The sequence below is a fragment of the Hipposideros armiger genome, unplaced genomic scaffold (genome assembly GCF_001890085.2).
Source record: "Hipposideros armiger isolate ML-2016 unplaced genomic scaffold, ASM189008v1 scaffold_101, whole genome shotgun sequence".
NCBI classification, from domain to species: domain Eukaryota; kingdom Metazoa; phylum Chordata; class Mammalia; order Chiroptera; family Hipposideridae; genus Hipposideros; species Hipposideros armiger.
The window spans coordinates 2,262,876-2,288,019 of NW_017731451.1; the positions used below are offsets into that span (position 1 = coordinate 2,262,876).

The window sequence follows — 25,144 nt, forward strand, 5'->3', positions numbered from 1 at the left end:
TTAATATAGTTAAAATGTCAATACTACCTAAGGCAATATATAGATTCAATGCAATTCCTATCAAACTACCAAGGACATTTTTCTCAGAAATAGAACATATAATCCTAAAATTTACATGGAACCATAAAAGACCCCAAATAGCCACAGCAATCTTGAGAAATAAGAACACCATAAAAGACCCCAAATAGCCACAGCAATCTTGAGAAATAAGAACAAAGTGGGAGATATCATGCTACCTGACATCAAATCATACTACAAGGCTATAGTAATCAAAGCAGTATGGTACTGGCATAAAAACAGACACATAGATCAATGGAACAGAACAGAGAGCCCAGAAATAAACCCATCCATATATGGTCATTTAATCTACGACAATGGAAGCAAGAATTTACATTGGAGTAAATATAGTCTATTTAATAAATGGTGCTGGGAAAATTGGACTGACATGTGCAAAAAAAAAAAAAAGAAAATGGACCACCTACTTACACCATACACGAGAACAAATTCAAAATGGATTAAAGACTTAAATGTAAGACCTGAAACCATAAAACACCTAGAAGAAAAAATTGGGAGTAACTTTGCAGACATCACCCTCAGTAATATTTTTACTGAGATATCCCCTCAGGCAAAGGAAATAAAAGAAAAAATAAACATATGGGATTACCTCAAACTTAAAAGTTTTTTCACAGCAAAGGAAACCATCAATAAAACAAAAAGGCAGTCTACTGAATGGGAGAAGATATTTACCAACGATATATCTGATAAGGGGTTAATATCCAAAATTTATAAAACACTCATTCAACTCAACACCAAAAAACAAACAATCCAATTAAAAAATGGGCAGAGGATATGAAGAAGCATTTCTCTAAAGAGGACAGATGGCCAACAGGCATATGAAAAAATGTTCAACCTCACTAATCATCAGTGAAATGTAAATAAAAACCACAATGAGATACTACCTCACTCCAGGCAGAATGACCATCATCAATAAATCAACAAACAACAAGTGCTGGTGAGGTTGTAGAGAAAAGGGAACCCTGGTGCACTGTTAGTGGGACTGCAGATTGGTGCAGCCATTATGGAAATCAGTATGGAGGGATCTCAAAAAACTGGAAATGGAACTACCTTATGACCCAGCAATTCTGCTCTTGGGTATCTATCCAGAGAAACCCAAGATGCTAATTTGAAAAAATATATGCACACCTATGTTTATTGCAGTGCTATTTACAATAGCCAAGACTTGGAAACAACCGAAATGCCCATCAGTAGATGACTGGATTAAGAAACTGTGGTACATTTATACAATGGAGTATTACTCCACTATAAAGAAGAATGAAATCGTACCATTTGCAACGATATAGATGGACCTAGAGACTATTATGTTAAGTGAAATAAGTCAGTCGGAGAAAGACAAATACCATATGATTTCACTTATATGTGGAATCTAAAAAACTGAATGAACGAGCAAAGTAAACAGAAATGGTTTCAGAGATATAGAGGAACAAATGATGGCTGCTAGTTGGGAGGGGGTGGGGATGAGGGAGAAGGGGAAGGGATTAGACAGCATAAATAGGTAACTGCAATATTGCCACAGGGACATGAAAGACAGTTCGGGAAATATAATTAATAAGGTTGTATATATTTTGTAGGGTGTCAGATGGTCACATGTCTTGTTAGGGAGACCACTTCACAGATGGGGTAGAGGCTTGATCACTGCACTGTACACCTGAAGCTGATGTTGCATAATATTGTATGTCAACTATAATTGTATATATATATATATATATATATATATATATATATATATATAGTCACGGGTTGTGGAATATAGTGTGGGAGTGGAGTCAATGGAATTGTAATAGATATGTATGATATCGGGATGGGGAAAGTGGGGCAGCTGATTGGAGAAGGGGGGTTGTCACTTTGTGGGGTAAAAACTGTAACTATTGCACTGTGTTGTACACCTGAAACTAATTTTTAAAAAATAATAACAAAAAAATAATAAAAATTAAAATAAATAAATAATAGAAAATAAAGTGCTAATGAAAGAAGGAGGGACAGGAGACAAAAAAGAAACAAAAGTGAGAAGGGAAGGGAGTAATATTCCTGGGGTCATAATTCACAAGCAGCCCAGACTCTGGTAGAGTTTATAGGAACAGCCTGCCCAATAACATGCATAATACACAATACTCGAAGGACTTGTTTGATGTGGAAATGTTTTCTTGAATGAGATTCACACAGGGAATTATTGTTTGTTTGACACTCCTAGTTTATTAGGCCACAATGACCTGCATGAATCGCTGCATGTGCCATGGGGCAGCAGCGTTTAGTGTATGTGACACATGTTGTGTTTACTCATGTGTGAGCCTTGTCTCTCCAGTTTGGCTGCTGCTGTGCCTCATATTTAAATCACTCATTTAATATATGTGGGGGGAAAAGAAGGAGGGGAAAGAAAGAGAAAACCCTTTGTGGAGATTTGCCTAAAAATTTCTTTTTTATAACTCTAAAGGAAAATTTCCAACTTATGGTTCTTTTTAAAAGCATCTAGTCCTTAAATAAAATCTCTTTAAAAGTGCATCAAAAGAGGGGAGCTACACTCAGGGATTTATCAAGATAAAGTCTGGGCCGCTCCACATTTAGCCTGCAGCTCCAAGCATCTTAGCTGCTGACCCCACAGACATTTCCCGGCCAGGACGAACAAAACCAAACCCAGGGTCCAAAAAGTGAGCAAAAGGTCTCCAAGGTGTTTGTGACTGGCTTATATTCTTGAATATGCCTGTTGTTGCCATGGGGACAGAAGCTCTTCAGTGGGGGTGGGGGGAGAACTAGTATTAGTTTCAGTGGCTGGCTATATTCAGGGAAGAATTAATTTTTTTTTTGCAAATAGTGTCTATAATTTCTACCAATAAACTCTGAAAACCTATAACCACTTAAGAGTTGAAGGGAATAAATGAATTGCATGTCAGCTTTTTTTTTTCTGTCCCTTTGGAGGGAAATTATAAATTATAAAGCAGGAGAATGGGCAGTGGGTTCTCATCAGTTGTGAGATGCAAGCTAACCATCTACTCTGTATCACTGCCATCACGTAATCTAGAAACTCTTCACTGGGCTGACTTAAGGCTGCGTTAGATCTGTGAATGACCTCAATGCTTCTAGATCCACGTGCCTGGTGATCTTAACGCTGAGAAGTGCTCCATACCCCCTATAGATCCACCTGCTCCAAAGCAGGCTCCCTGCTACCAGCCCAGCACAAGGCCAAGCTGCTGCCTTCCTGGCCTCTTTCTGGGAGTTGATTTCCTAAAGGACTTCTTTGACCACACAGATAAATTCTCCTTTAAATTCAGGCACATACACCCACAGGTTGATTGACAGAGACACACCATGAATTGAATGATAAATAATACATGCAGACAAAGACAACACCAGTGCTTATTTGCAGATGAAAGAACACTAGAAATTATTCCTGATGGAAGTATAAAAGATTAAATTCAAGCAGGGAGTGGGGGAGGAACTATCCCTTTTAAAATTCCTTAAGAAACAACCTCATTGTTTCACTTTCAAAAAGGCGCTTTCTGATGGTTGGGAATTCAGTGGGCAGCAGTGGTAACTCAGTCCCCAATATGAGATGCTCGTCCATTAAGGATAGGGTTCAAGAGAGCAGAAAGGGAACTTAAAACTAAGATAGAGCACCTGCTGGTGGAGTGGTCTGGTGTCTAATTACCCTGTTTCTGGTAATTATCTATTGGAAAACTATCCCTTTTCCACTCTCATTCCAATGAGCCAAAGGGTATTGTGTCCTACTGTCCAAGGTGCTGGGAGCAGGGTTGGGAATATGAAGAAGTCGTCACAGTGAGACCCAGTGACTGGACGTGGCGCTCCTTTCACTGAAGTTTCCAACGGGTGGGATGTAAGCCTGGAGCTGCTGGGGTTTATGAGGTCAGGAAAGCCTGCCTGCCTGAGAACACAGAGGAAAACTGAGCCCAAGGATTAGAGAGCTACAGATTCCTAATCATGTAGTGTGAGTGCATGAACTCAGCCTTTCTGAAGCTTGGCTGCCCGCAACACTTCAGTTGTATGAGCCAATGAATTCATTTTGGTGCTTAAGTTAGTTTCAGCTGGGTTTCTGTCACTTTCAGCTAAGCACTCAGCAAGGTGAACTGGTGGTTCCCACTCAGATAGCTTAGGAGGCAACATTGTATAGTAGAAACAAACCTGAGTTTGAATTTAAGAGGAAAGGAGATGGGGAGACTATCACCCTATGCCTGAATAATTGCAGAGCCCAGGTTAGGCAACTCATCTCTCTGGTATGAGTCCCCACCTTCCTTTGCGATAATAAAGTACTCAAAGAGACGTGAGTGGGAACTTGTGTTAAAACTGAGAGCGTTTGGGACCCTAACTGAGAATTACTCATGGTGCCCCTAGCTTAACTTTTGAGCACATAAACAAGTAAATGTACATAAATATGCATAATAAACATATGCATGTTATACATATGATATATAATTCATATGTATATAACTCCTAATATGAAAGCAATCTTCTTGTGGGTATAATAAGTTTTATGCCAGTGACAGGCAAAAACCTACACGAGAAAATGAAGGTTTATCAATTCATAAAATTAGTGAGTAGTTCTTTATTAAAGCTACACAGAATGTCTATAAAGAATTACACAGCAGACAATGCCCTCACCTGAGATTGGGGGAAACAGTTCTCAGAATGAGAGGATCATGACCTGGGGAGGCACCTCTAAAATGTCCAAAAACACACAATATGAAATACACTACATAATACAATATGGAAAATGCAATTTAAAAAGGGCAAATTACAGATTTCCACTCAAGTTAGCAGAGTAGGTAAATCCTGTGCTCACCTCCTCTCAGGGCCACGTCAATTACAATTAAACCATACACACAAAAAACATTATTAAGAATCACTTGAAGTCTACCTGAACCAAAGCTCTACAACTACCAACATACAGAAGAAGCTACCTCGACTGGTAGGAGGGGCAGAGACTCGGAATGGGTTGGCCCCACACCTATGTGTGACCATTAAAAATCGAGAGGAATAGCTCAGCTGTGGAGGTCCCCTAGAAGAAGCAAGGTGTCCTGGCCCCTCCCCAACCCAGGGTTTCAGTGGCAGGGAGAGAAGTCCCCATTACTTCTGGCTGTGAAAACCAGCAGAGATTGTGGCTGAGTGAGCCAGACAGAGGCTGCACTTTCTGGTGGTCCTCTTAAAAAGACCACACATGAACGTACTCGCTGATGGACTCACTCACTTTGAGCTCCAGCACTGGAGAAGCAGCTTGAAAGGTGCCAGGGACATACGGGGAGGAACTGAGTTCTGTATCTTTAGATAAGGGCTGAAGGGGCAGCTTTCTCCCAGACAGAGAAGCTAGAGGAAGCCGTGTTTCTTTGTTGAGCCCTCCCCTTCCTGTGTGCAGCTGCACACAGATGCCATATCTGAGTCTCTATCAAAATGGCTATCACTTTTGATCTGCCCCACCCTCATGATTCCCTTAAACCACATCCCGCCCAACTTTCAGACACACCCAAGCCCCTTCCAGTGGCTTTTCCATATAAACAGCCTGCCTTGACTCATGTTGTGGACTTTTCGAAAATCTCTCAAAGATTCACAAAACCCAAACAAGCAGCATCTGGCTTCTACATGTCCTGTATCTCTGGCTGAGTAGCCCTAAGCCCAGCACTAGCAACAGCCAGCCTTGTTTCACGGCTTGGCCTCTCAAGGCACCTCCAAGCACAGCATGGGCAGTGACCATCTCTGGATTGCTCTGTGGCTCATGCCAAGTGGCCCCGGGCAGGGCACAGACTACTGCTGAACTTGGCCTGCAGTGGGTGCCCTCCCAGAAGGTCCCAGTGCTGGCAGGCCCAGTGGTCAGCTTTGGGCTAGGCCAGAGTATCATCAGGCCACTTCCACGGGCAGACTGGATAGCAACACAGCCCCACTAAAGTAAACCCTGCTCTGTAGTGTCAGTCCCTGCACAACAGTTTTTCCACTGTACACAGCCAGTCCTCAAAACCAATCAGCCTGAGGGTCAGTCCCTCTCATTGATGTGCAAACAGCAATCAAGTCTCAGCTACAACAGTAAGGCACACACAACCCACACAAGGAACACGCCTGGAGAGCCTAGCTCTGGTGACCAGGGAGAGTGCACCACTGGGTCCCATAAGACACCTACTGCATAAGGCCACTCTACTAAGGCCAAGGAGGTATAGCAGCATTACATAGAAAGAAACACAGGGAAGCAACCAAAATGGGAAGACAAAGAAACATTTCCCAAATAAAACAACAAAATAAAGCTCCAAAAAAGAATTAAACAAAATGGAGATAAGCAATCCACCAGATGCAGAGTTCCAAACACTGGTTATAAGGATGCTCAGTGATCTCAGGGATAACTTCAACAAAGAGATAGGAAACATAAAAAATGGAGATAGAAAACATAAAAAAGAATCAGGCAAAAATAAAGACTACAGTAACTGAAATGAAGAATACATTAGAGGGAATCAACAGTAGATTAGATGGAGCAGAGGATTGAATCAGTGATTTAGAAGATAAGGTAGCAAAAACACCCAATCAGAACAGCAAAAAAGAAAAAAAAAATCCAAAAAAATTAGGAGAGTTTAAGGGGCCTCTGGGACAACAACAAGAATACCAACATTTGCATCATGGGGTACTAGAAGGAGAAGAGAGAGAGCAAGAAATTGAAAACCTATTTGAAGAAATAATGACTTAAAACTTCCCTAACCTGGGGAAGGAAATAGATACATAACCCAGGAATAACAGAGAGTCCCAAACAAGATGTACCCAAAGAGGCCCACATCAAAACACATCATAATTAAAATGCCAACGGTTAAAGACAAAGAGAGAATCTTAAAAGCAGCAAGAGAAAAGCAGCTAGTTACATACAAGGGAGCTCCCCTTAGACTATCAGTTGATTTATCAACAGAAACTTTGCAGACCAGAAGGGATTGGCAAGAAGTATTCACAGTGATGAAAAGCAAGGAGCTACAACCCAGACTACTCTACCCAGCAAGGCTATCTAATATGTAGAATTGAAGGTCAGATAAAGAGCTTCCCAGACAAGAAAAAGCTGAAGGAGTTCATCACCACCAAACCAGTATTACAATGAATATTAGAGGGACTTCTTTAAGACAGAAAAAAACAAAACAAAACAAAACAAAAACAAAAATATGAATAATAAAACGGCAATAGCTACATACCTATCAACAGTTACTTTAAATGTAAATGGATTATGTGATCTAATCAAAAGATAGTATGGCTGAATGGATAAGAAAACAAAATCCTTACATATGAGTATGCTGCCTACAAGAGACTGACTTCAGATCAAAAGACATACACAGACTGACAGTAAAGGGATGGGAAAAGATATTTTATGAAAATGGAAACAAACAAAAAAAGCTGTGGTAGCAACACCTATACCAGACAAAATAGACTTTAAAACAAAGGCTATAACAAGTGACAAAAAAGGACCCAGTAATCCCACTTCTGGGTAATTATCCAAAGAAACCCAAAACACTACTTTGAGGCAACGTGTGCATCCATATGTTCATTACAACATTGTTAACAATGGCCAAGATGTGGAGGCAGCCTGGGTCTGTCAATGGATGAATGGATAAAGGGGAAGAGGTACATATATATGTACATATATTTGTACATTGGAATATGTACATATATATGTACAATGGAATATTGCTTGACCATGGAAGGAAATGGGTTCTTGCCATCTGCAGCACCATGGATGGACCTGAAGGGTATTGTGCTGAGTGAAGTATGTCAGACAGCAAAAGACAGATGCAATGTGATTTTGTTTATATGTGGAATCTAAAGAACAAAATAAACAAACAAGCAACAGAAACAAACTCATAGATACAGAGAACATTTTGATGGTTGCCAGAAGGGACAGGGGTTGGGAATGGGTGAAAAGGGGGAAGGGATTAAGAAGCACAAATTGGTTGTCACAAAGTAGTCATGGGGATGTAGAGTATAGCACAAGGAATATAGTTAATAATATTGTAATAACTATGTATGGTGTCAGATGGGTACTAGATTTATTGTGGTGATAAACGGGAGGGGGTTGGGGGAAAGGTGAAAAAAGTGAAGGCTTTAAGAAGTAAAGTGGTAGTTACAAAATACTCACAGGGATGTAAAGTAAAGCATAGGGAATATTTCAATAATATGGTAATAACTATGTATAGGCTAATCTATAGGAGAGTCAGGGGGAACACTTCTTAAATTATATAAATGTTTAACCACTATGCTGTACATCTGAAATTAATATAAAATAATATTGAATGTCAACTGTAATTGATAAACTAAATGGGGGGGGGAGGTAAAGGAAAATAAGCAGTTTAAATTTCCAGGTATAAAACAAATAAGTCATGGGAATGTAATGTACAGCGTGGGGACTATAGTCAATAATAATGTGATAGCATGGTTCAGTGTCAGATGGTTGCTGGACTTAACGATGATCACTTCTTTAGGTCTATAAATGCTGAATAACTATTGTGTACACCTGAAACCAACATGATATTGTATGTTAGCTATATTTTAATAAAAATCTTTAAAAAATTAAAATGGCAAACTAAAACAAAAATAATAATCAAATCCAAACCATGACATTACAAGGCCAGGAGAACCTAAATAAAGCTCCAAGTCAAGGGTGTTATCTTCAAATGGTTCCAATGAGTCCAGTCTTCAGAGCACAACTTGAGACTGATGTGGCTGGGAAAATGACCCTCTGCCCCACCTCTGGGTCATGCTTTGTAACCTGAGCTTATGTCCACAATCTGCATGGTTCCATCAGCTCCTGACATGCATCCCCCACCCCTAATCTCAGCACTTACCAGCTCTTTGGGCTTCAGGGGGCCAGGATAGATGTTGTATTATCTCCTCCATCTCCCTTATTTTCTTTTCCTACTCCCAGTTACAAAATAAAACTCCCCATACATTAGATTAAGGCAAACATGGTGGTGTCTATGGGGGAGAGAATGGAGGAGTGGTTGTCTCATGGAAGCAGTCAATCCCGTGTACTCAGTTACAGCATAAAGCTTTTCTGAGTATGCTGAATTTGAACTGTGTCCAAGAAGGGGAGAAAATATAGACTCAATCCCTACTGCCATTTGTGGCCAATTGAAAGAAGAGCCTGCTTCTTAAGGCTCTGACTTGTGTCTCTTTTTCCATTATATTCTCCATATCCTTGCATATAATGGAATCTCAATAATAACTGAAAATATGAATAAATTAGTTAATTTTTTCTTTAGCCAACTTACTATGTACTTGAAAGATATTTTTTTTTGGAATTTTAGAATGCATCTTAATATTTATTTAATGAAATAAATGCTTCATTTTATAATATAAATATGGCCAGGGGACTGATTGTAAGACAATCAGTGCATTTATGCTGTAGTTTGGAATTCTATCTTGTGAATTTTCAAAAAAATGTGATTCATGTCAGACCAATATATTTATGATGAAGTATCAGAGCACTGACAATGATTGCTTATTGTATGAGAGAAGATAATAAAACATGTATATTGTCAAAACTAGGGATGGAGCTCAGGTCAATAAAATGGGACTCCATAAAGAAAAACAAAGTGGTTCCCATATGAACAAATATGGAACAAGCAGAGAATTGGGACTGCTGGTCTGGCTGAGCATGAGTAATAAATGGTTTGGAAGTCCACAAAGGTCCCCATTGCAACAACAGACTATGGTGCGTCGGGCTGGGATGCAGGGACTTTACTCCAAGGTCAAATAGGCATGTGTTTATTATTCTCGATTTGGCCTTCAGTAAGTATGAACCCAGTGGGGATATTAAGTACATTCTTTTTCAAGTTCCAAATTTCAAAGTCCATGTAGAATAATCAAAGAAGTTACCGAGGAAAATGAGAACAATAAAATTTTTTAAAAATAAGTTTGATGAGAAAGTACAAGTAAGATGGCCTGTGTTTGGTTTGCAAAGAAAGAGATGAAGGGGAGCCAGGAGTGTTTAAGTGAATAAAGTTACATTGCAGAGAGGACAAAAATGATTTCTTCTCTTCATACACAGTGGCCAATTGAAATAACAAAGACATGGTGCCAACATCACTTCATGAGCACTGGTAAATCTATAAAATAGGCAATGAGGACATTCATCGGCATGGTCCACTCCACCTTGGGCAAATGCTGGCCTTTATTCAACATGTTGCTCAAAAGCCTGGCCTTTCCTCCATTAGCATAAACAAAACTACCCCTGCAGAAACCTCAGAAGGAGGAAATAATTCCCTATTTTTTCACATAGAAGGTATCAAAATAAAGTATCGTATTCTAGGAAAATGCAATTTGGTTGGAGGAGGGGGGCAAGGGGAGGGTATGCTATTACCACCAGTGTGAGTTCCCTGTTATTCCTGTGCATGTGAATTGGTGAGGTCTTAGGGAGGGTGCTGGAGTAAGTGGGGATGTCTGCCCTCTGTGAACTTTGTACACTTTAATCGGTTTATGTCTCCAAAAGATAGGCCTGGAAACTTTATAAGTTATACTAAGAAGCAAAGAACAGGGTCTTTTATAGAATGCAGAGCAATATGGCTCTCTTCTGGACATACAACAGCTTCCACCCATCCCAGGGACAAAGCCATAGGCACTCTACAAAAGACCTAATGGCTTTTCTCCAGCTCAGGCCAGCTCTCCAGTCCCTGCCCTCCTCTTCTACTTTGAGCATATCTGTTCTGTCCTGTATCACCATTCTTTATCCTGTTGCCTCATACCTAGCTTTGGAGCACTCTTTTCTACCTCTTCATACTAACGCTTCATGTAGAGTGCCTGCTTGGCCCTCATTGCAGATTTTGCCTCAGTGCTTTTCTTCCCTTAATTCCATGCTCCGCCTCCTGAGAGTCACCCTCATCTTCCCCCACATCAGTTAAGGTTCCTATCCCAGACCTGGTCAGAAGTCCCAGATCCCTAATCCTGGAAGCATAAAGCTTGACCATGCTACACAAGGCCACTCTGAGTATAAATGAACCCTAAGTATCTAGAAGAGTTATTTGGGATGAAATGTATAGATATTTGGCCAAGATTCAGAATCTCGCAAGCTGCTACTGAGTGAGACTGCAAGGGAAGGAGATGGAGACCCTTTCACCTCAACCAGGAAAAAACACACTCTCTCTCTCTCTCTCTTCCTATGAGACATATAATTTCTCCAGGGATCAGACAAGTGATAGAAATGGTCAAAGTGGGCCAGGAAGAGGAACAGTGGAAACCATGGCCCACTGGAGAGCATGCCCATTTGCCAGGTTCGCCATAACAAAGAACCACAGACTGGGGGGCTGAAACAACAGAAAGTAATTTTCTCATAGTCCTGGAGGCTAGAAGTCCAAGATCAAGGAGTTGGCACATTTGGTTTCTCTTGGCACCCCTCTCTTTGCTGTAGAGATGGCTATCTTTTTGCTGTGTCCTCACATAGTCTTTCTTCTGTGTCTGCCCATGTCCCAATCTCCTCTTCTTAAGAAAAAGCCCAATCATATTGGATTAACGCCCACCCTCATGACCTCATTTTAATTTAATTACCTCTTGAATGACCTTATCTCCAAATACAGTCACATTCTGAGGTGCTAGAGTTTGGGACTTTAACATACGAATTTCTTTTTTTGGTGTGTGGGGGAGACATAACTTAGCCCACAACACCATCTGAAGGAGGAGCCATTACTTGACTTCTGCCAATGTGTGCCATAATAATTAATATGGGTCCAACAGCGACAGAACATTTTATTTCTCAGGAGAAAGCAGAAACCTGGACTTTCACAGGAAACCCTCAATTTTTAAATGTGGACAACTAATTTTTATTTCGTGTGGACTGTGGGTGCCTCCAGGTAGCCAATTTGTGACCTCTTTAATTAGGCATATAGTTTCCCTTGGAACCCCACAGCTGACTTTGACAACTTGAGATTCTTGAGATTAGGTGGCCTAAGCAGCCAACACCAAAGGCAGACTGGTCAGCCTCCTGGGCCCCTTCTCCCAGGGACACACTGAACTTGGCCCTAGAAGAGAGAGAAGGACCATGGAAAGACCAACCTCAGGAAAGAAAAGGTAGAAAGGGAAGGGGTGCATTTCTCCCTGAAGCCCAGGCCCTGGAGGTTGGCTCCTACCCAAGGCTCCCCACCTGATTCCACTTGGCCTTTGCAGGGCAGGAGATGGCACCAGCTGATAAGTCGCCCAAAGAGAAAAGAGGAGACTGAACAAACTACTGTGTAGAAGGCAGAGAATTTGAACTTTTGACCTTTCACACCACAAGCTCAGTGCCCAGTACCAGGGCTAAATTATGTCACTGACCCACATCAGCACTATTGTTCTCCAGGATACAAGGATGAAATAAGGGCGTTCTTTGTGGGGAGGGGAATAAGAATGCTCAGGAGAGCTGGGCTCTCCAAAGAGACTAGTCAGGAAGCCCAGTTCTAAGTGATCCCTAGGAAAACACTAGAATCGATGTGACCTGGCTTTGTCCCAAAGATAATCCTATAAATGAACACAGAAAAGAAATGATTACATTTCAGAAAAGATTTGAGACACTTCGAGACTACAGAAGCATCCTGCTCTTCTCTATTAAAGGTTAACATCCCTAAGACAAAATTAATGAGTACCCAGCAAGGATGTCACTCAACCTAAAATCTAAAGAAATCAAGTATGAATGATTAGGAGGCTGTGGGTTGTCACCCTGATAAAAAGCCATGATCCCTTGCCCAGTTTTCAGATATGAGCAAGTTTTGTGAACTTGGAACCTGATAATTGAACCAGAGGTTGGGTCTGAGAGGAAGGACCTTGCAACATCATGGCAAATATACTCAGTAATGATGCCTCCAGTCCTTCCCCAAAGACATGTGTACACAGGTATACTGAGGAAAAGGGAATACCCAAATATTTTGAGGTCTATTGAATACAAGGTCTGACTTCACATTGATAACTGGAGATTCAAAGCATCAATGTAGCCCTCCTGTTAGAGTGAGGACATGTGGGCTCCCGGTAATAAATGGAGGTAGCCTGGTCCAGGTCTGGCTCATAGCGGGCCTGCTGAATCCATTGACACATCCAATGGTCATTTCCACAGTCTCTGAATGTACAACTAGATGCATATACACCCACATTGATTCCTTGGTCTGTAGGGAAAGCCAAGTGGAAACTTCTGAAACGGAACGCTTCCCCAACCCAGTTCAAAATAGTGAATCAAAAGCAATAGCGCTTCTGGGAGAATGACAAAAAACCCTAAAGGATTCGGGGTTGGTGAACTCATCTTATCTCCATTTCATTTGTCAGTCTGGCCCCTGCAAAACCCAGGGATGGCAGTAGATGACTGACACTCTACAAAGCCCAAACGCAGCTGCTATACCAGATGTGGTCTCTTTGCTAGAGCAGATGCCCATGGCCTTGGGCACATGGAATGCAGCCACTGATCAGGCGAAAGCATTATTTTCCATCACTATCAAAAAAGACAGTCAGAAATAGATAACACTATATGTTTATACTCTGATCTGAGGACTATATTAATTCTCCCACCTTCTGTCATAATATAGTCCATAAAAAAAAACTGGACTGGTTTAGATATCCCACAGAATGTCACATTGGTTCATCATAATAATGACATGATGCTAATTGGATTGAATGAGCAGGAAGCAGCTAGTACATTGCAAGCTTAGCTAAGCCACATGCACTCTGGAGGGTGGGAGGTAAAACCTATGAAGGTTCAGGAACCCACCACATCAGTAAAAATTGTAGGTATCCAGTGATCTGAGGAATGCCAGGGCATCCCCTCCAAAATGAAAAATAAATTACTGCATCTTGCACATCTCTCTGTGAAGAAAAAAGGCCCAAAATGTCTGGTTCCAGTAATGGGTACGTGAGACACATTCCTACCTTTCACCAGGCATGAGGGTCAGGGAACGTGGGCAATAAGCATATTCCAGGAAGCCACTGCTACTTAGAAATCAATGCCTAGCAATAATTCAACTATAAACAAAAGTGACTGTGAACCACTGAATCCAAATGTATCCCTAACTCACTTTCCCATACCAGGATCCCAAAAAGTTACTCCAACACCACCCAACACAAAAGGAAGTTAGAGTGTAGATTGTTTTTAGAAGTGTGTCCAAGTGAACACGTTGTTAGGGATCCTCCCAGAGACTTGTAAGGGAACTTCTGTAGATACGAGGGGCCCTGGAGTTTAAGCATCATTGGCTTCCAGGTATTATAAATTCACTAGTGGCTGGGAGCCAAAAGAATGAGCATCTAGGTGAGACTGGAGAAGAGGGTGTCATATCAGGGCTGGAGTTGAATATGAGTGCTTAAGTTTTAATGCACTTTCCAGAAACTCTTTTCTATTCCTATGTATATAAATGCTTTCACCACTGTAACAAATGCCAAGGGATTTTTGTTTGTTTATTTTATCAAACTAAGTTCCATCAAATACTCTTATAATTAGGAACAGTTGGTGAAGTACAGGCTCTGGGAGAGGAGCCGACACTCCATCCTCATCCAAAAAGAGTACTGAAGACCAAGAGTTTGGCTCCTTAGCTGCTGCTCTCGGTGGGAATTAGAAATATCTGGACACTCTTGCCGCAGTCTAAAATCCAAGAGCTCTAGACCAAGGCTGGAGAGTTTGCTGCTTCAGTCTCCCCATCTGCAAATCGATGATATTTACTAGTCAGCGAATGCTGGATGAATGGCACTACTGAACTGCAAATTACTAGTGTTACTGCTTTTCCTCTTGGATCTCATGGGGCAAGATAAATTTATGATATTGTAATTGTTTCCATGGAAGCAAATCATATTGTCCCAAACAGGGGATTTTATGACTTCATGGCTGGATTAAGAAAAAGGAGGACTCAGATTAAGAGTGAGAAATTTGCTTAAGCATAAATATCTTCAATGATAGCAAGGGGAATCGAGCAAATTACAGATAGTCAAAATTGCCTTTGGTTTAAATGTTCTTTTTGCAAGTTCATCATGGTGCAGAAGCCCCTTCTCCAGGCATATCATTTGTATAATGATGTCTGTTTGCTTGAATTCACAGAAGGCTAATGGTGAGGCTCATCTATTTCGGGAATGCCTCAGCAGTGCTAATACTGATTGTTTTGCAGCAAATATCTGGATTTCTGCTGTAAGCGGTTTTGTTTGGCTTTTCTATTTTTTTTTCTACTGCCTCAATGTTTTATTTACACTAATTTATTTGAAATAAACCAAATTTCCAGCTAAAAATTGCCTTTTGGCATCTGAAAATCTGTCAAGAACTCTGTCTGCTTACTAAAGAGATCTACTTTGCCTTTCTTAGGTTCCTATTGACTTTATTCTCACATTTCCAGAATCTATCATTAGTTTCTGTCTATTGCCTGAGAAGAAAGCAAAATTCTTTCCAATTTTGAAGCCACTTAAATTCACTTCAGTTTCATTTAATCATATACAACAAACAATGACTTGAGACTTTGAAACCCTCTCTCTCTCTCTCTCTCTCTCTNTCTCTCTCTCTCTCTCTCTCTCTCTCTCTCTCTCTCTCTCTCTCTCCTCACCCCACCTCACTTCTTTCTTTGCATAGAGATATTTCCTGTACTTTCTAATAGTGATCTTCTCCTCTCTTCCTTTTAACCTTCAAATACCCAGAATCTGCACATTTCTGCTGATTCATAAACTTCTTGCCAACCAGCTAGAACACCACATGGCTTCCATTCTCTGCACACCCTGAAGATCCACTGCTTCTTATCAAGGTCTGTCAGTGACCTTCCTCCATTCTTATTCTGAAGACTCTGCCTTGTTGAATCCTGTACAGCAAATTATTTATTCCTCAATACGACTCCATTAGCAAGTATGATTCCATAAAATATAACATAAAATAGCCTGTGTCAATTTGGGCGGACTACAGTACCCAGTTGTTTAGTCAAACACTAATCTAAGTGTTTCTATGAAGGCAGGTGGCAGATGTGGTAAACATCTACAATAGTTGACTTGAAGTAGATGATCCTCAATGATGTGGTGGGCCTCATCCAATTAGTTGAAGGCCTAAGAGTAAAGACTGAGGTTGCTCGAAAAAGAAATTCTGCCTCAAGACTGTAACATGAATTTCCACCTGAGTCTCCAGCCTCCAGGTTTAGGACTTTCCAGAGCCCCAATATCACTTTAGCCAATCCCTGAAACAAATAGGTGTGTGTGTGTGTGTGTGTGTGTGTTACATTTCTTGAAAGAACCTTGACTGACACATGCACATAAAGAACATACTAGGTGTTCAGTTACATGCTGAGCTATACATTGTGAGAAATACAAGGAACACAGGACATGTGATCCATTTCCTCTCAAGAGTTTACATGAGAGACAAAACTAACTGTGCCTGAAACAACAGCAGATTTTTACACATAACAAAAATAAGATTTAGATGTTCCGTGGAGATCCCCAGGAGCTCAGCAGAAAGAAAGATCAGTGAGAACTGGAGGAGTCAGGGAACATTTCATGGAAAAAGTGAGTGTTGAGCTGGCCTGGGGGAGATGTGAGGATTTTCACAGGCATGAGAAAGATCAGAAGGCACCCAGGCAAGAAAGCCAAGTAGATGAAGGCACAGAGGTAGTGCAGTGTTGTTACAGGCCCAGAAGGAGGCCAGGCTGACTGGAGCAGAGCACCTTTAGAGATCTTGGAAAGCAAGGTTGGACAGGCAGATTGAGACAGGTTTTGGAGAGACCCAAATAAACCCTGGGAGGATTGTTTAGGCCTTGATGTGGTAGAAAGAGACCCTAGAATTTAAAGAGAAAGAGAACTTTTAGGTTGACTTACATCCAAGTACCTTACCCAAGCACTCATGGCTAGTTAGTGGCAGAGCCAGAGAACTAGGCTTCTTGGCCCTTCCATCTAATTTTGTTCCCACTACATCACTCTGCCTCTGTATAGAATAGAGAGATATTATGAAAGTGGTGTCATAGAGAGATTGTCTTATTGGTGGGCTATAGGAGCAGGGAGCAGAAGTTAGAAGGGTTATGAAGTGAGGGCCTCCACTAGGGGAGGACAAGTGAAAGTAAGATAAAAGGAAGGCATGAGATCACATAAACCCAACAGCTTCTTCTCAGCCTTCACCATTTCCTACGTCTCAGCAGCATTTTATACTGTCAGCAACTCCTTTCTGAGACTGCCGGCCTTGTCTCCTCGGACACTTTCCTTTCCTCCCTTCCCTCTTTATGTTCCCTCTCTGGATCCTTCTTCTTTCTGTCTCACAGGTGTAGTCATTTCACAAGGACCCATCTTTGGCCATCTTGTTTTCTCTTGTTAACAATACCTTGGTGAATGTGGTCAATCTCTTGACCTTAACTCTCGCCCTGGTAATGGCCCACTAAATCGCTCTTTCTAGGTCTAACCATTGTCATGAGTTTCAGGCTCACATATTTTACTACCCACTGGAAAGCTTCACCTGGATGTCCCATTGGCACCTTTAACTCAGTGTGGCTAATTACACTCATCCTGTCCTTCTCACACCTGAGCCTCTGGTCTTCCCTATTTCTGACTTGAGGATCAGACACTTGGCCTCAACATCTCAGCACCCTTTCTCCTATGTCCCCTCTTTGCTCTCCATGTTCAATTGAATACCAATTCTGTTCATTCTACCAATATCTCTTCCACCTCCCTGTGCCTGCATCTTCACATCCATTTCTGCTGCCTACGTTTGCCCTGCCTTGCATTTCTCACCTCTAACCCATTTTTGAGGCTATAACTAGATTAACATTCCTGAAACATAGCTCTGATGCATTATTTATCCGCTCAGTATTCCTAAGTCTTTTTCCAATGCCTTCAAAATGAAATAAAACGCCCCCATCCTATCTTCTCCACTTTCCTTCCTAGTATTCCCCCTCATGCACTCTGGGCTCCATCCCAACTCAGCACTCACTTTTCCCCTCCTCAATCATGGTTGTCTTGCTTCTGGTGTTCTATTCACGCTGTTTCCTCTATCTGAAAGGCCTCCCCCCAAGTTGGAATGTCCAAATATTACTTAATTTTCAAGGCGCATCTCAGATGTCCTTCTTATTTGAAGCCTTCTGTAATCCAAGTGGAAGTAATTTGCTCCTCTTCTGCATTCTCATAACCCTAATTTGTAACTCATTATTTTCCACCTAAATTATTATTCCTGAACATGTTTTACCTCTCAGCCTAGATTAAAAACTCTTTAAGGGTAGAATGTGAATCTTTATAGCACCAAACCCAAAGCAGTTAGCACAGTGTTTTGCATATATTAGGCAATAAGTATTTCTTTAATTAATGAATTCTAAAGGAAAAAAAACTGTAGGATTTGGTGCAGATTGGTAAAGTATTTTAAAAAGAGGAATAAAAAGAACTTGAAAGATTTCCAACTTAACCAAGTGGATGAAAAATAGTGACATTGGTAATGATAGTGACTCTGACAGCGGAATTTGATTTGGGGTGTTAGGTGACAATAAGACATCTAAATGGAAATGGCCACCAGGTAACTGGAAACATGGGACTGGAACTCAGATGGGATGTCACATCAAGAGCATAGATATGAGAGGTAAGGCTCTGAGAACACATACAATCCCCAGTGAATAAAGTGGAGAAAGATGAAAGTACAGGTTAAGAACCTGAGCCCGAGAAAACAAAGAAACTGCAATCAGAGAGTGAGAGACAAGAAATAACATTGTAAAAGGGACAGCGTTTGCAGAAGTAAGGGGTGTTAACAATGTGAACTATAGAGACATCCCTCTGAATGAATGTTTATTGAACATCTACTACATGCCGGGGGCGCTGTTGGATGTGCTGGAAATTCAGTGTTAAACGTAACAGAGTCCCTGAAGAGTTACAGCCCAGTGGGGAAGAAGAGAAAGCACAGGTTAGTATTTATCAGGTGGCAATGAGGTGCTATAAAAAAAAGATAAAGTAGGGTAGGGGGATAGATGAAGACAGAAGTGTTATCTTAGATAGGATGACTAGGAAAAGCCTCACCATGGAGGTGATATTTGAGCAAAATGCTGGATAAAGGCAGGGACCCAGTCATGTAAACATCTGGGAAAGTGTCTGGAAATATCCAGACAGGAGAGAGCGTAGTAACTTCCCCCTGGGTGCCTTAACCTGCTCACAAAGATAACTGGTGAGAGCATGTGATGAACAAGGAGAGGCAGCTTGGAGATTTGAGGAAGGAGAGAAGTCCTGAAACAGCCACTGGTGTCTGCTGGGTGAGAGTGTGTGACGGGTGAATGGAAACCAGGCCAGGCGGAGGCAGAGGTGCTGGAGAAGGGAGGCAGTGAGGGCTGGAAGTGAGCCCAGTCTCTGTGCAGCAGGGACGCTACTTCCAGGGCACAGTCCTTCCTTGGTTTACCGTCTACTTCCAGAAAAAGCTGGTCCTTCCTCAGTGCCCGGTTCGTCAATGCCACCATTTTACCAACTCTATGACAGAGAGCTTGTGAGAAATCTTTGGTTCACGTGTGGTCTTTACTTTTTCATCCAGTTGATTAGCAAATCCTGCTTTCCCTTCCCTCTGTCAATATTTAGCCGCTTCCCCCTGTCCATCTTTTTGTGCTGTCACAGACTGACAACAGACACTGGTCGTTGTTCCCATGGGAAACTTCTTCCTCCTCAGACGTCTTCCCTCCAAATCTATGACCCTCCTCCACTGACCCTCACCACCTCACCAGAATTATCTTCCCCTATCGGTATTGTTTTATTGAACCATCATTTCTATTTTACTTTACTTATCCTTCTTGGGCTGGGATTCTAACAGCTTTCCATATCATCAAAGACAGGTGTTGAGCCTTTGTATCAACGACCAGGGAGCTCTCCCTGTCTTAGCCTCTTCAGAGTGCCCTTCCCCTTGAACTTGTCCCAAACCTCTTCCTAAGCTGTGCCACATGCTCAGCCATGCCCTCTGGGAAAACTTGCTGAATCAATCCAGTACAGGCCGCAGACCTCCCTGGCTCTCTCTGGTCATGTAATTTCTACCACATTTGTGTGCTCATCCTCAGCAGCAAATCCTCACTCCTGGCATATAAAGGTGACGTTAGGGGAACACATAGCTACATAGGATGTGAGCCTATGGCTTTGGTTTGTCAACTCTAAGGATGGCTCCTGCTTAGGTCCTTGATCTAATAATGTAAGGAAGAGGAAGCACTGACAAAACCGGGAGAGCCCAAGCACAATGATGTACTGCTCATAGCTTAAAAAACAACAGCAAAAATAAAAACGTTTTTTAAAAAAGCAGCATTTCTACTTGGAAGCTTCATTAAGAGGCAGCAGGAGGGCAAATCCAGGTATTACAGCAAATGTGTAATGTGAGTCTAGCCTTCAGTGGGTTGAAGTTACAGGAAAATATATTCTCTTCCCAACCTCGAAATCCCTATTCCCATCACAAAATAGCAGTCCTGGGTCAGAAACTGATTTAGCCTTTCACTGAAGAATTTCCTCCTGGATCCTGGCAGAGCTTGGTGGCCACCTGATGGCCCCATTCTTCAGAGGGAATGAACACCATCAGCCTGTGCACAAGCCTGGCCTAAGCATAACCCTTGAGACTCAGAACCTGGCTTCAGAAGAACGGGAAGGCCAGAAGGCAAGCGGGAACGGAGACAGGGTGAGAACCCTCTCCAGCTGATTACCTCTCGTGGAAATACCAGGTCAGGGGAAGGAAGTCTTCAATAGCCAGCAGCCTCAAGTAGAAATGAAGAGCTGGCCGCCCTCTAAGAGTCGCTGTCACTGAGGAAGGGTGAGCCAGAGCTTCTGACTTTCCCCACAGCCCCTGGGGGGCACCGCCTGCCCGCCCTCTCTGAGCTCTCCTCTCCCATCCTCTTGTCCTCAGCCCTCACTCCAGTGTTCACACACACATCCCACAGTCAGAGAAGTTAGTGCTATCCTGGGTGAACTCTATAGGTTAAGCCCTAAAGGCAACTAATGTGTTTTAAAAAACAAATCCCAGCGATATTTTTGGAGGAAATATGCTGGAGGAAAATATAAAAGCAATGTTTTTATTTTTTATTATTATTATTTTTTTTAGCTGAGCCATCTTGCCACGTGTTGGCAGCTCAGCTCGGGCTAAGAATCAAACCAGCGACCGTATTGCTCAGAGCGAGCTCTTAACCAACTGAGCCACTCGGCCAGCCAGAAAGCAATGTTTTTAATAGCATCTCTAGTAATGATGATGGTGAGCACTGCAAATGAAATCTTCAGCCATCAATCCTGAGCTTCTCCACCAGGGAAAACAATAAGATGTCTATCTCGCCTTTGTTGGGAATTTGATAAGAATTCCCATCTCCACTGTTTTCTTCTGTGCTCTTAGACAAATGCAAATCCTGAAGCACACACTAGAGGTCGCTGTTTGTTACAATCCGAGTTCACCTCCCCAGACCAGAGAGGGAGGGAAGGCCCCACCACCTCTCTTCACCTTAGAGGGCTCAACCTGAGGGCTTTCGCATCAGGCAATTGTTCACTCCCAGGCTAGCTACAGCCAGGATGCATTGACCTGCAGCTGCACTGCCCTTCATTACACAGACAGAAGTATAAAAGTAAAGCAAATCATCAAAGGTGCTTCAAATTAATTATAATTTTTTTCATATTGCATAGTTTGTGTCCTTTAAACACTTCCCCTATTACTATGCTTTTCCCTCCTCTACTATCCAACGTATCACTTCTTTCCAGGTGACTTATCAATCGATTTGAGGAACGTACAATAAGAAGGAGTTGAATAAAAGCCCAGGTTTAAATACAGACCATACTTGTAGCTAACCACTGCCACTGACACCCCAGGGTTGGTATCCTTCCCAGCTGGTTCTGTGCCCAGAATATAAAACAGCTAAGAACTAAAATGACAAGACAACAGAGCTGATAACACTGTAAGCAATTATAGCCTCTCTTGATGCTGAGATTTCTAGAGATGCTACTCTAAGAGCAGTATTCTAATCAAAGCCATTATTAAAGAGCCACAGCTCAGGCTGGCTGGCTCCTATTCGTCCTTTCCTAATTCTCCTAATTATGTCCGTCTGTTCTTTCTGTAGCCCTAACTTTGGAAATTGCAATTCTTTCAACACAAACCAATCCCTAGGGCGATACAGAGGCCGGACTTGACAGAAAAATCAGCAGTACTATCGTTTCAAGGCAAGTCACGAACATTTATTTATTGTTTGGTACATTTCCACTCCTGTCCTTTACTCTAGATCCAAAGTAGAATCTAGTTGGGAATGCAGGGTTATTACACATGCGGACACTGGCACAATGTATAATTCAGCATTAAGATCACGGCACAGACTCCAAGCCTTAGGGAAATTCTGAAAGATAGAGCCCAAAGCACTGAGGTAGATGGAAAAGGCTTCTTGGTGAAGAGTGGGCTTTAGCCTCTTCTGCATGCGGGCAGTGTGCAAAGGCTGGCAGCACATGGGGGGGGAGAGGGGCGGGGCAGCGTAGCAGGCCCAGAGAGGAAGTCACGACTGCGGCTTTTGTGAGGACACTGGCGCCCCCTGTGGCCAAAGCGGTGCTGTTGTCCCAGGCTGAGTAGCACAGGAAGAGAAAAACCACGAATGGTGCTAGAGCAGGAGTGACATTACGAGTGCGCTGCTGGGGAGGAGTCTAGCTGTGCACTTCAAAAAAAAAATTCTGTTAATATACGTAACATGAAATTTACCATTTTAATCATTTTAAGCGTATAATTAAATGGCATTAATATATTCACATTTTTGTGCACCTGTCACCACTCTCGATGTCCAGAACTTTTTCATCCTCTCAGACACTCTGTGCCCATTAAACAGTAACCCCCCATGTGTTCCTTGCCCCATCCCCTGGTAACCTCTAATCTACTTTCTGTCTCCATGAATTTGTCTAGTCTAGGTACTGCATATAAATGGAATCATACACTATTTGTCCTTTTCTGTCTGGCTTCTTTCACTTAGCATAATGTCTTTAAGGTTCATCCATGGTGTAGCATGTCATAACTTTTTAAGGCTGAATAGTCTGTATATACTACATTTTGCTTATCCATTCATCTGTCAATGGACAATTGGGTTGTTTCTACCTTTTGACTACTGTGAATAAAGTTGCTATGAATATTGGTGCACAAGTATCTGTTTTGAGTCCCAGCTTTCAATTCTTTGGGATTTATACCTAGGAGTGGAATTGCTGGATCGATATGGGAATTCTGTGTTAAGTTTTCTGTGTTTAAGCTGTTTTCCACAGGTAACATTTTACATTCCCACCGACAAAGCACAAGGATTCCAGTTTCTCCACATCCTCACCAACACTCATTATTTTCTGTTTGTTTGGGTTTTTTTACAATAGCCATGCTAATGGGTCTAAAGTGGTATCTCACTGTGGTTTTGATTTGCATTTCTCTAATGATTAGTGATACTGAACATCTTTTCATGTGCTTGTTGGCCATATGCATATCTTATTTGGGGAAATATCTATTCAAGTCCTTTGCCCATTTCTGTGACCTTACACTTGTGAGGCAGTATGATGTTTCCATCCTGGTTTGGCCACTTCCTAGCTGTGTGAGCCTGAGCTAGTTACATAATTTCTCGGTGCCTCAGTTCCTTCGTCTATAACATAAAAATAATACGATCCGCCTCATAGGACTGTATAAAAATTGAGTGTGTTTGTATCTGTAAAGCACTTTGAGTAGTGCTATAGTAGATACTCAGAAAATGTTGGATTGATTAATATATGAGGTAGCTTGGAAAGGGGAGAGACTGCATATGGGGGAGCAGTTGGGAGACAGTGTCCTGCCACCAGCATTGGTGGGAATGGCCTCACAGATCCTGTAGACTATCCCTTTTCAGTAATAGTAAAGGAAAGAAACAAAATGTTACACCCAAGAGCCAGTGGCAAGAGAGACCCATGAAGCCACATCTCCAGAGCCCAAGTCCAGGACTCTTTCTAACACACTGTCTCTCTTCCTTTGCAGCCTGCAACATTCTGTTAATATCCTCATGGGATAAGACTTGAACATCTTCAAAACCACCTCGATGTCATCTGATTAGCATCACAAGCTTGGATCAATGGGCCTGCCAATGTTGCCACTCTGAGGATAAAGGGGGAGCTTGTATGAGCAACAGGCAGCGTTGCCTCCAAAATTCCCTTTTGGCAAAAAGAAGCCCCAGGCTCTCCTCTGTTCCAAGTGCTCCAGTTCTCAGTCAGCATCACAGTTCTTAAGAACAAACTCCCACCTTTCCCTCTTACCTCCTACATATGTGGGAGCTCAATTAGAGTAGACGATGTGGGGCTATGGGACCCTCTCTCCTAGAGAGATGACCCTTGGGATCCCCACAAAAGGGCCAAGAGTGCAGGCAACCTCACTCATTTCAGATGATGGTCTTACCAAATGGAACCCTGTGTAGTCTTGTGAAGCTCTGTGCCTGCCAATAAGTAAGAAAATGCTAACTGCCTCCCAGCCCCCACAGTGGCAGGTGACACAGAAAGAGGTGGATAAATGGACAGAAAATGAGCTGAGGCTACATGGCCTGCCGAAGACTTTCACAGCACCTCAGAAAGAGCACACCTGGCATCACTAATGAGTCGATGTGGCCTCTTTCCATAGTGCCTGAAGCTGACATTTATTTCCAGTTTCCCAAACTGTCCTGCCTCCGGCAGCAGAATCCATCAATATCAGTTTTACATAAACCCGGATGCTCTGTGTCTCTATCTTAGATTCAGCTAATATGATTTCTCCTGTCCACCGCCCCTAAACAATGCAACACGCACTTACTTCATCTCTGACTAAGCCGCACGGCCCCTCTCTGTATGGTCTGCCTTCAGATGATTCACAATCACATTTCCTGTTTGGTTTCCTTTATAGATGCATGGCTCCTGGTGTTTTTACCCATCTTCTCGAGGTGCATCCGGCCCAAGAACGCTTATCGCACTTGTCCGTTTAGCAGCTGTACTTCTCCACCAACACAACCCTGGGCAGAAGACAGTGTCACATGTTTAAAATGTTTTCATCATGTCTTCTCCCTCCTACTTTTCCTCTTTTCTTCTAGTTCCAGTGAGAGTGGGCTTTTATAACCTCAGGGTCCCAGATACATCTTCTGTAACAGCATGTCTGATGAGCAAGAAGCACGAACAGGCCCATCACCAAGGTCTCCCTTTGGCAGAAGGACAAGGCCAAAGAAACCCACAGCAGGAAAAGTGG

General features: G+C 42.2%; 1 long non-coding RNA gene across 1 annotated transcript in view; it reads right to left on the reverse strand.

Moving 5' to 3' along the window:
• The window catches only part of LOC109384734 (uncharacterized), a 40,148-nt gene extending 15,238 nt beyond the window's left edge, over positions 1–24,910 (reverse strand). The window contains exon 1 of the long non-coding RNA XR_002124478.1: positions 24,719–24,910. This is a non-coding gene — a long non-coding RNA (uncharacterized LOC109384734). The remainder of the gene's footprint in view (positions 1–24,718) is intronic.
• Between the last annotated feature and the right edge of the window lie 234 nt (positions 24,911–25,144).